The sequence below is a fragment of the Scyliorhinus torazame genome, chromosome 11 (assembly GCF_047496885.1).
Source record: "Scyliorhinus torazame isolate Kashiwa2021f chromosome 11, sScyTor2.1, whole genome shotgun sequence".
In the NCBI taxonomy this organism is placed as follows: domain Eukaryota; kingdom Metazoa; phylum Chordata; class Chondrichthyes; order Carcharhiniformes; family Scyliorhinidae; genus Scyliorhinus; species Scyliorhinus torazame.
In genome coordinates this window covers 9,712,624-9,724,027 of record NC_092717.1, presented here as the reverse complement: position 1 = coordinate 9,724,027, position 11,404 = coordinate 9,712,624, and positions in this window count along the sequence as shown.

The window sequence follows — 11,404 nt, the reverse complement described above, 5'->3', positions numbered from 1 at the left end:
TTTTAGCAGCCAGCAAAATAAACGCTTGAGGGAGTGGTGAACTCTTTTAAAGGCTAAACTGCTGTCAAAATTGCTCTAATCTCTTTGACTCATCTCCATCCTGCAGTTTAGTGACAGGGAATTGGGGTAATCACCTCCCAAGGTTCCAGGTTTGAATCCTTGTTTGCAGTTGCAGCTCACACTTGTGCTCCCAGTACCAGGGTGAGCGGTGGTATAGGGAATTACGGGACAACGCCTCCGTTCAAAATGTGGAATTTGACACCACGTGGAATAGTTGAGGTGAATAGCATAGATGCATTTAAGAGCAAGAAAGCAATAGAATGCTATGTTGGTTTGATTGGATAGGGGTGGGGTAAGATTGGGGCTTTATTGTCACTGGATCAAAATCCTGGAATGCCCTAACGGCACTGTGGATCTACCTACACCACGTGGACTGCTGTGGTTCAAGATGATGGGTCACCACCACCTTCTCATGGGGTAATTAGGGATGGGCAATAAATGCTGGTGTTACCAGGGATGCCCACATGCCATAAAGGAGCATTAACACTGGCATTGACCACTTTACACAAACATGTTCCTGTGCTGTAAATACTCTGTAATCTTGTTCGTCCTTTGTCCTGAAGTGGTAGGAAAGCGAAGACCCCTGGTATAATCCTATTGCTAAACCTCAAAGGGCGACAGTGCCTCATCCTTATCGCTGCCAACCTTGCTGGATGAATCTTGTGTTGTAGTTTGGGTTGATTAGTGCTGCGGTCAACTGTCGAGTGATCTGGGGCGTAGCGCAGTGAAAGGCCATATTGTATAAAGCAGAACGCCAATTAATCCCAGTTGTGATTTGAAATCTCTTGACGGGTCACCTTTTTCCGTTGTTTAAATTTTGGAAACGGATTATATAGACGATGAAAATCTAAGCACTTTGAATGAGGGGCCGGATGGTATTTTGAAACAGTCTACCCTGCCCGGGAATCAAATGGATGAGATTGGCTGTCTGTTTGCACCAGAGGACAACATCATGAAATGAAATTTAACAATGAGCCATATAAAAGAGGTAAGTTTTAAGAAGCATCTTCAAAGGAGGAGAGCTGTTTAGGGAGGGAATTCCATAACGGGACCTGGCTGAAGGCGCTGCCACCAACGACGCAGTAATTATAATCGGGAAGGCTAAAAGAGGCCAGAATTGAAGGAGGGGTGCAGAGTTAGGCTGGAGGAGATTACAGAGATGGGGGAAACGGTGCGGGTGTGAAGCAATGTATAAAAAAAGGATGGGAATTTGGGAATCTAGGGAGCCAATTTGGAAAGCGACAACAGGCGTGATGGCCGAATGGGACGATGTGAGTTAGGACATGGAAAGTAGAGTTTTAGACAGTCCTAGGTTTACAGAGGATTGGGTATCAGGCCAACAAGTGCGGTGGAATAACGAGTCCCACGGTAAGAGGCATGTCGAGCAACTCCGCAGCGGATGAACTGATAGAAGGGTGGGAATGGTTGATGCTCTGGAGGGAAAATTTGTTATGGATAAAATGAAAATACTACAGAAGCTGGAAATACTCGGGCAGCTTTTGTGGCGAGAGAAACAGTTCATGTTTCAGGTCAATGACCATCATACCTGGGATAAGAAAGATGTGACAGATTTCAAGTAACTACAGAGATGGGTAATCGGGAGGAGATAAGTAAAGGGCAGGTCTTATAGGGGAAGGCAGGAGAGATGGGGGTGCAGTAGTCAGAACTGCTGCCTCCGCGCCAGGGACCCTGGTTCGATCCCGACCTTGGGTGCCTGGAATTTGCACATTCTCCCTGTGTCTGCAAGGGTTTCCTCTGGGTTCTCCGGTTTCCTCCCACAGTCCAACGATAATGACAATACCCTTTTATTGTCATAAGTATGAAGTTACTGTGAAAAGCCCACATTCTGGCGCCTGTTCGGGTAAGCTGGTCGGGGAATTGAAACCGTGCTGCTGGCCTTGTTCTGCATCACAAACCAGCTGTCTAGCCCACTGAGCTAAACCAGATGTGCAGGTTAGGCTTTCCAAATGGTTAAGTGCGACACATCGAGTTAGGAGTAGGCCATTCAGCCCCTCGGGCCCGCTCTACCATTCAATATGATCACGGCTGATCTCATCCCCATAACCCTTCATTTCCCTTACTAATTAAAAGCCCATCTCTCCTCCTCAAATGTGTTAAATGCTCCGGCATCCACTACACTCTAATAGAGAATTTCAAAGATTCACGACCATTTGAGTGACATAATTCCTCCTCATTTCTGTTTTAAATCTGCCACCCTTTAGTCTAAAATTGTTTCCTCTCATCCTGGAATGTCCAACAAGAGGAAACCTTCACTCTGCATCCACCCTGTCAATCCCCTTTAGCATCTTATGTACCCCAATTCGATCTCCTCTCATTCTTCTACGCTCCAGTGAGCATAGGCCTTAACTGCTCAATCTCCCTTCATAAGTCCATCAACCCTGGAATCAATCTAGCGAGCTTCCTCTTTTAAAAAAATAAATTTAGAGTACCCAATTCATTTTTTCCAATTAAGGGGCAATTTAGCGTGGCCAATCCCCCTACCCTGCACATCTTTGGGTTGTGGGGGCGAAACCCACACAAACACGGGGAGAATGTGCAAACTCCACACGGACAGTGACCCAGAGCCGGGATCGAATCTGGGACCTCGGTGCCGTGAGGCAACCGTGCTAACCATTGCACCACCGTGCTGCCCTCAGTGATCTTTCTCTTAACCGCCTCAAGTGCATTTACGTCCTCCCTCAAGTGAGGGGACTACAACTGTGCGCAGTGCTCCAGGTGCAGAAAATGCCCCATACAGTTGCAACAGCACTGCCCTACTTTTATACTCTATTCAATTAGCAATGAATGCCAAAATTCTATTTGCTTCCCTTGTTACCTGCTGCATCTGCATACTAACTTTCTGCCATTTGTGTACGAGGGGACCCAGATCCCTCTGCACTGAAGCATTTTGAAGTTTCTCTCCATTTAGTGAAGTTAACATTGTAAGGATGGACGAGTTATGGCCAAAGTGTGGGTGCAAATCATATGATGAAGCCTCCAGGGATCCATCAAATCAAATCACGGTAGCACAGTGGTTAGCACAATTGCTCCACAGCTCCAGGGTCCCAGGTTCGATTCCGGCTTGGGTCACTGTCTGTGTGGAGTCTGCACATCCTCCCCATGTCTGCGTGGGTTTCCTCCGGGTACTCCGGTTTCCTCCCACAGTCCAAAGATGTGCAGGTTAGGTGGATTGGCCATGATAAATTGCCCTTAATGTCCAAAATTACCCTCAGTGTTGGGTGGGGTTACTGGGTTATGGGGATAGGGTGGAGGTGTTGGCCTTGGGTAGGGTGCTCTTTCCAAGAGCCGGTGCAGACTCGATGGGCCGAATGGTCTCCTTCTGCACTGTGAATTCTATGATATCTATGATAGGGGAAAGTCCATCTGGGTTTCCAGAGGAGCTTCCATTTTAATGACCATGGATCAGTGATAGGGAACTTTAAATGGAAATGAAAATCCCCTCTTCCCATTGTTATGGGCCAGGGTTTAGAGAACCCCAAAGTGTATCATGGAGTTCACTTGACCCACAACTTTTAATAGATTGTGGTATGGGGAGCACACGGCCCACTCTACAGGTGTGGTAGAGCAGAAATGGAAAAGTATTTTTTTTAAACAAAACAATGTTTAGTCTATGAACTCAAGTTAACCTTTTTAAAACATACAGTGAACATCTTAGCAACCATCAATTCAAATACAACACCCAAAGAATACAACACTAAGTAATCCTTAATAACTTCCCAAACAACATGCAGAAGACAAAAGAAACACTTTTTACCAGAAGCACATTAGGTTTACATTCCCTACTGAGAACATTTATAATTCTGAATTCACCAAATGATCAAGAGATAGTCTATTCATGGCAGAGAGATCAACAGTACAGCTGCTCTGTTTGGCTTCAGCTCCAACACTGAAAACGAAACTAAAACACACCCTGCAGCAAACAGCCTAAAACAAAAGTAAAAAGCTGACAGACTGCCCAGCTCCATCCCTCTCTGACATCACTGCAGTAATAAACACCCATTTCTTAAAGGTACTCTCACTACAGATATGTATATGCACACCCATTTATAAACACCCATTTCTTAAAGGTACTCTCACATGACACCATCCAAGTATAAATTCTGCTTCGCTTCCCGACTGGTAGCTTTATCCAATCCTAGAAGTTCAGGGAATGTTGCCCTCTGACCTCAACTTCAGCTCACATGTAGTTTTGCCCATTAACTGGGCGTGTGAGCTGATAATGGTGCAGCGAGAGCAACAGGGGTTTCTTAGACCCGAGTGGACAATGGCATTAATGGCTGTTTCCTTAACCCATGTGATTCAGTGATTGTGAAAGAGAGATTGTCACCACAGTCCCATAGGCTGCTTTCCCCTTTAAGGGGGAGAGCTGATTAATGATTTAGCCTGAGGGCCACCATACCTCGGGTGAGGGGCAAAGTTGAGAAGGCGCGGCCTTCATGAATAACCTCAGCCGGTACAGGAATTGAACCCGTGCTGTTGACATCGCTCCGCATCACAAACAGGTTGTCCAGTCAACTGAGGTAACTGACCAATGAGAATCAAACACAAAGAACGGGAACGATTGGATGAAGAGACAAAAAGTAAGAATGTATTGTAAAAACGTTAAAATATCTTAAGAGTGGCAGCACGGTGGCACAGTGGGTTAGCAGTGTGGCCTCACGGCGCCGAGGTCCCAGGTTCGATCCCAGCTCTGGGTCACTGTCCGTGTGGAGTTTGCACATTCTCCTCATGTCTGCGTGGGTTTCGCCCCCACAACCCAAAAGAATAAGCTAGGTGGATTGGCCACGCTAAATTGCCCCTTAATTGGAAAAAATGAATTGGGTATTCTAAATTTAAAAAAAAAACATCTTAAGAAAAATGAAACAGTTCAAATTGTTCCTTGTTTGGGTTTGAGAGGTTGCTTAGCGCTGCATTAATAATGATCGAGTTGTTAAATGGGTAGGTTAACTTTATTATCAGTCCTAATTTTCTGCCGTGAGTTTAAAGGACAAATAATGTGCAAATCTAACAATAATGTGAAGGCTGAAGGCAAAAGATCTTTGGGGAGAAGTATCAGATCTGTGTGAATATACAAGCGTATTCTAGAGATTCACAACACACAGCATATTGTCAGGATTCACAGGACACAGCATATTGTCAGGATTCACAACACACAGCATATTGTCAGGATTCACAGGACACGGCATATTGTCAGGATTCACAGGACACAGCATATTGTCAGGATTCACAGGACACAGCATATTGTCAGGATTCACAACACACAGCATATTGTCAGGATTCACAGGACACAGCATATTGTCAGGATTCACAGGACACAGCATATTGTCAGGATTCACAACACACAGCATATTGTCAGGATTCACAGGACACAGCATATTGTCAGGATTCACAGGACAGCATATTGTCAGGATTCACAGGACACAGCATATTGTCAGGATTCACAGGACACAACATATTGTCAGGATTCACAGGACACAGCATATTGTCAGGATTCACAGGACACAGTATATTATCAGGATTCACAGGACACAGCATATTGTCAGGATTCACAGGACACAGCATATTGTCAGGATTCACAGGACAGCATATTGTCAGGATTCACAGGACACAGCATATTGTCAGGATTCACAGGACACAGCATATTGTCAGGATTCACAGGACACAGCATATTGTCAGGATTCACAGGACACAGTATATTGTCAGGATTCACAGGACACAGCATATTGTCAGGATTCACAGGACACAGCATATTGTCAGGATTCACAGGACACAGCATATTGTCAGGATTCACAGGACACAGCATATTATCAGGATTCACAGGACACAGCATATTGTCAGGATTCACAGGACACAGCATAATGTCAGGATTCACAGGACACAGCATATTGTCAGGATTCACAGGACACAGCATATTGTCAGGATTCACAGGACACAGTATATTGTCAGGATTCACAGGACACAGTATATTGCCAGGATTCACAGGACACAGCATATTGTCAGGATTCACAGGACACAACATATTGTCAGGATTCACAGGACACAGCATATTGTCAGGATTCACAGGACACAGCATATTGTCAGGATTCACAGGACACAGTATATTGTCAGGATTCACAGGACACAGCATATTGTCAGGATTCACAGGACACAGCATATTGTCAGGATTCACAGGACACAGCATATTGTCAGGATTCACAGGACACAGTATATTGTCAGGATTCACAGGACAGAGCATATTGTCAGGATTCACAGGACACAGCATATTGTCAGGATTCACAGGACACAGCATATTGTCAGGATTCACAGGACACAGTATATTGTCAGGATTCACAGGACAGCATATTGTCAGGATTCACAGGACACAGCATATTGTCAGGATTCACAGGACACAGCATATTGTCAGGATTCACAGGACAGCATATTGTCAGGATTCACAGGACACGGCATATTGTCAGGATTCACAGGACACAGTATATTGTCAGGATTCACAGGACACAGCATATTGTCAGGATTCACAACACACAGCATATTGTCAGGATTCACAGGACACAGCATATTGTCAGGATTCACAGGACACAGCATATTGTCAGGATTCACAGGACACAGCATATTGTCAGGATTCACAGGACACAGTATATTGTCAGGATTCACAGGACAGCATATTGTCAGGATTCACAGGACACAGCATATTGTCAGGATTCACAGGACACAGCATATTGTCAGGATTCACAGGACAGCATATTGTCAGGATTCACAGGACACGGCATATTGTCAGGATTCACAGGACACAGTATATTGTCAGGATTCACAGGACACAGCATATTGTCAGGATTCACAGGACAGCATATTGTCAGGATTCACAGGACACAGTATATTGTCAGGATTCACAGGACACAGCATATTGTCAGGATTCACAGGACAGCATATTGTCAGGATTCACAGGACACGGCATATTGTCAGGATTCACAGGACACAGTATATTGTCAGGATTCACAGGACACAGCATATTGTCAGGATTCACAACACACAGCATATTGTCAGGATTCACAGGACACAACATATTGTCAGGATTCACAACACACAGCATATTGTCAGGATTCACAGGACACAGCATATTGTCAGGATTCACAGGACACAGTATATTGTCAGGATTCACAGGACACAGCATATTGTCAGGATTCACAGGACACAGCATATTGTCAGGATTCACAGGACACGGCATATTGTCAGGATTCACAGGACACAGCATATTGTCAGGATTCACAGGACAGCATATTGTCAGGATTCACAGGACAGCATATTGTCAGGATTCACAGGACACAGCATATTGTCAGGATTCACAGGACACAGCATATTGTCAGGATTCACAGGACACGGCATATTGTCAGGATTCACAGGACACAGCATATTGTCAGGATTCACAGGACACTATATCGTCAGGGTCCTCCCTGTTTTTCCAGTTTGCTCCCTTGTTGCCCCATTCTTTCATTTTTGCTGTTACATTTTTGATCCATGGATCATTTATGGGCATGTGTCTTTAAGGAAGATGGCTTGTGCCTTTAATTTGAGCCGAAGGTTGTGCACAGACATCAGTGATAACTCAATGAACAAAGAACAAAGAAAGGTACAGCACAGGAACAGGCCCTTCGGCCCTCCAAGCCTGCGCCGACCATACTGCCCGTTTAAACTAAAATCTTCTACACTTCCGGGGTCCGTATCCATCTATTCCCATCCTATTCATGTATTTGTCAAGATGCCCCTTAAACGTCACTATCGTCCCTGCTTCCACCACCTCCTCCGGCAGCGAGTTCCAGGCACCCACTACCCTCTGTGTAAAAAACTTGCCTCGCACATCCCCTCTAAGCCTTGCCCCTCGCACCTTAAACCTATGCCCCCTAGTAATTGACCCCTCTACCCCGGGGAAAAGCCTCTGACTATCCACTCTGTCTATGCCCCTCAATTTTGTAGACCTCTATCAGGTCACCCCTCAACCTTCTTCGATCCAGTGAGAACAAACCGAGTTTATTCAACCGCTCCTCATAGCTAATGCCCTCCATACCAGGCACCATCCTGGTAAATCTCTTCTGCACCCTCTCTAAAGCCTCCACATCCTTCTGGTAGTGTGGCGACCAGAATTGAACACTATACTCCAAGTGTGGCCGAACTATACAGCTGCAACATGACTTGCCAATTTTTATACTCAATGCCTCTGCCAATGAAGGCAATCATGCCGTATGCTTTCTTGACTCGGATTGATTGATTGTGGCTGGTGGTCAATGAATGGGCCCAGGAGGCTGTGCCCTGCCCGGTAACAGGCGGTGATTGGCTATTAACCTCACTGGAATGTTTCTCAGAGCCACGGGGTTCCATTGTAGTTTCACTTTCAATTCTGCCGGCTGGATGGAGGAATCTAACCAACACACGCCGGGAACATCCAGTTAATTCTCACTGAAAGCCCACTGTGAGAACCACCTCTATCTGCAGATCTGGCTGTGGAAGCAGAATCCAGAATCTGAGAACTCTGGTGTGAAGCAGAGACCGGAATGTGATAACTCTGTCTAAGAGCAGGTTGATGTGGAGTCAGAGACCTCCCCTGGACAGTTGTGAGTAAGATATATTGCTCAACTGCACAGGGCTAAATCGCTGGCTTTGAAAGCAGACCGAGGCAGGCCAGCAGCACGGTTCGATTCCCGTAACAGCCTCCCCGAACAGGCACCGGAATGTGGCGACTAGGGGCTTTTCACAGTAACTTCATTTGAAGCCTACTTGTGAATATAAGCGATTTTCATTTCATTTTCAAGATCATTACATGCTGTAGACAGAGACTTGAAGCCACACTCATTCTGTGAAGGAAGTGCAGTAAAGGAGTCATTATCTGAAGCGAGGACTCCTATCCTTTCACTTTAAGCCTTATTATTTTTCCACCTTTTCTCCCCCTCTGTTTGTCTGTCTTGTGTGTGCGGGTAGAGAGTGGGGCAGTTAAAGCATTAGCTCGACATTAAGCAGCTGTGTTTACTGTATAGTTCATATTTGTTCTAGTTACAAATAAAACAGTAATTGTGTTTCAACTTACAAACCTGGTGACTGTAATTATTGGGCAGCCAAGGGCCAACGGTTTGGGGGATTTTTATAAGAATTATTGGTTAATTCACTTGTGTTGTGACTCCGGGAGCTGGAATCGACCATGCGCTTGCTTGCCCCGGATGCCGTAACAATGTCCCTGCACCCTCTGAACCAGTGTTAAAGGTAGGATTTTGTGACTGGCCAAATCTGTGGCAATCGGGTCACCATATTGGCCACATGACAAGAAAAATACTTTTCTCTCATTTTCTTGAGGTTGTGAAAGGCACTATAGTGATGCAAGTTCTGATGAGAGGTTGGATAAACTGGAGTTGTTTTCCTTGGAGCAGAGGAGACTGAGGGGGGACAAAATCAATAATCACTTATTGTCACAAGTAGGCTTCAATGAAGTTACTGTGAAAAGCCCCTAGTCGCCACACTCCGGCGCCTGTTCGGGGAGGCTGGTACAGGAATTGAACCCGCGCTGCTAGTCTTGTTCTGCATTACAAGCCAGCGATTTAGCCCACTGTGCTAAACCAGCCACATAATTGAGATGTATAAAATATGAGGGGCATAGATAGAGTAGACTGAAAGAAACCTTTCCCCTTGGTGGGGGGGATCAATGACCAGGGGGCAGAGATTTAAGGTGAGGGGCAGGAGGTTTAGAGGGGATGTGAGGAAAAACCTTTTCACCCAGAGGGGGGTGGGAGTCTGGAACTCGCTGCCTGAAAGGGTGGTGGAGGCAGAGACCCTCATAACATTCAAGAAGTATTGAGATGTGCATTTGCAATGCCAGGGCAGACACGGCTATGGACCAAGTGCTGGGAAATGGGATTAGAATGGTTAGTGGTTGTTGTCGACGAGCCTTTTTGTTGCTATAAACCCCTAAGTCTTTTACTTTAATTTTCCAACTGGGCCATTCAGCGCTGAATGTATAATTCCCTCTGCACAGCTGGTGCAGCATCTAAAAAAAAGTACTTTCGAATTTTAAATTTAACACTTGCTAATGTAACTTAATCGGAGCACAAACTGCTGAAACATTTGCTGAAGAGAATGGGTAAGACAATCGAATGTGACATCAAGTGGGGCAACAAGGGACCTGTCTGACTGTGTGTGATCACCCTGAGGTGCTGTTAAGCAGCTCCATGCCCTTTACACATTCAGAACCCAGGTTCTGAGACGAGAGGGGACAATGGAGCATTCACATTTTTAACTGTGCATGTACAACAGAAATCAACCAACGCGCACTTGATAATTTTTTTAATATATGGTTCAATGGTCTTCAATTGCTAAATAGAAGTGACGTTGAATCTAGGCATCCACTCTAATGCTTGGGATGTAACAATTTCCCCAAAACAGCCGGGATAATACTTTCAACATGTCCCAAGAATCATCGATTTGGCAGGTTATAATAAAATATTGCCGATGCAGAAACATTTTAGGTAAAAAAGTGCTACTACTGGTGCATCAGACCTTATCTGGTTGGCACGGTGGCACAGTGGTTAGCCCTGCTGCCTCACACCAGGTGACTGTGTGGAGATCGCAAATTCTTCCCGTGTGTGCGTGGGTTTCCTCCGGGTGCTCCGATTTCCCCCCACACTACAAAGATGTGCAGGTTAGGTGGATTGGCTACGCTAATATTGCATCTAGGTGGGGCTATGGGGCTAGGGCAGGGGATTGGGCTTGGGTGCTCTTTCAGAGGGTCAGTGCAGAGGGTGCTCTTTCAGAGGGCCTTCTGCACTGTAGGGATTCTATGATTCTACTTTTTAGAACAAATTGCCCGACGAAAAAGCCCAGTCAAAAATCACAACGTCCACATAATTATGGGGCACATTTTCTTGATGAAAATCTAATTTTCCGGCTAAGAAACAATTTCTGTGTCTCCAAAACCGTCTTCCAAAATGTCGATTCGGTTTTTATTTCTATTGTGGCATTTGCAGACTAGCCATGTCTGCCCAGTGCAAATTGTTCGAAAACTAATGAACACTGCGTTTACAGATTGAATCCCCGATGATCAATGATTGTAAGAGTTGGATGTCTGTGTCTTGGGGTTTTGATTGGCTTTCTCCAAATATACTAACACTATTGGAGTCTGGCCACAGACGGGTATGTTACCAACAACCAGAATGGAGAGGTCTCACCCTCCACGTTCTGGAAGGCAGTGATAAGGGGGGGAATTATTGCCTATAAGGCATGCAAGGATAGGAAGGAAAGGCACAGCTGGTCGACTCCATACTGGAGGTGGATTGACAGTACTCCACAG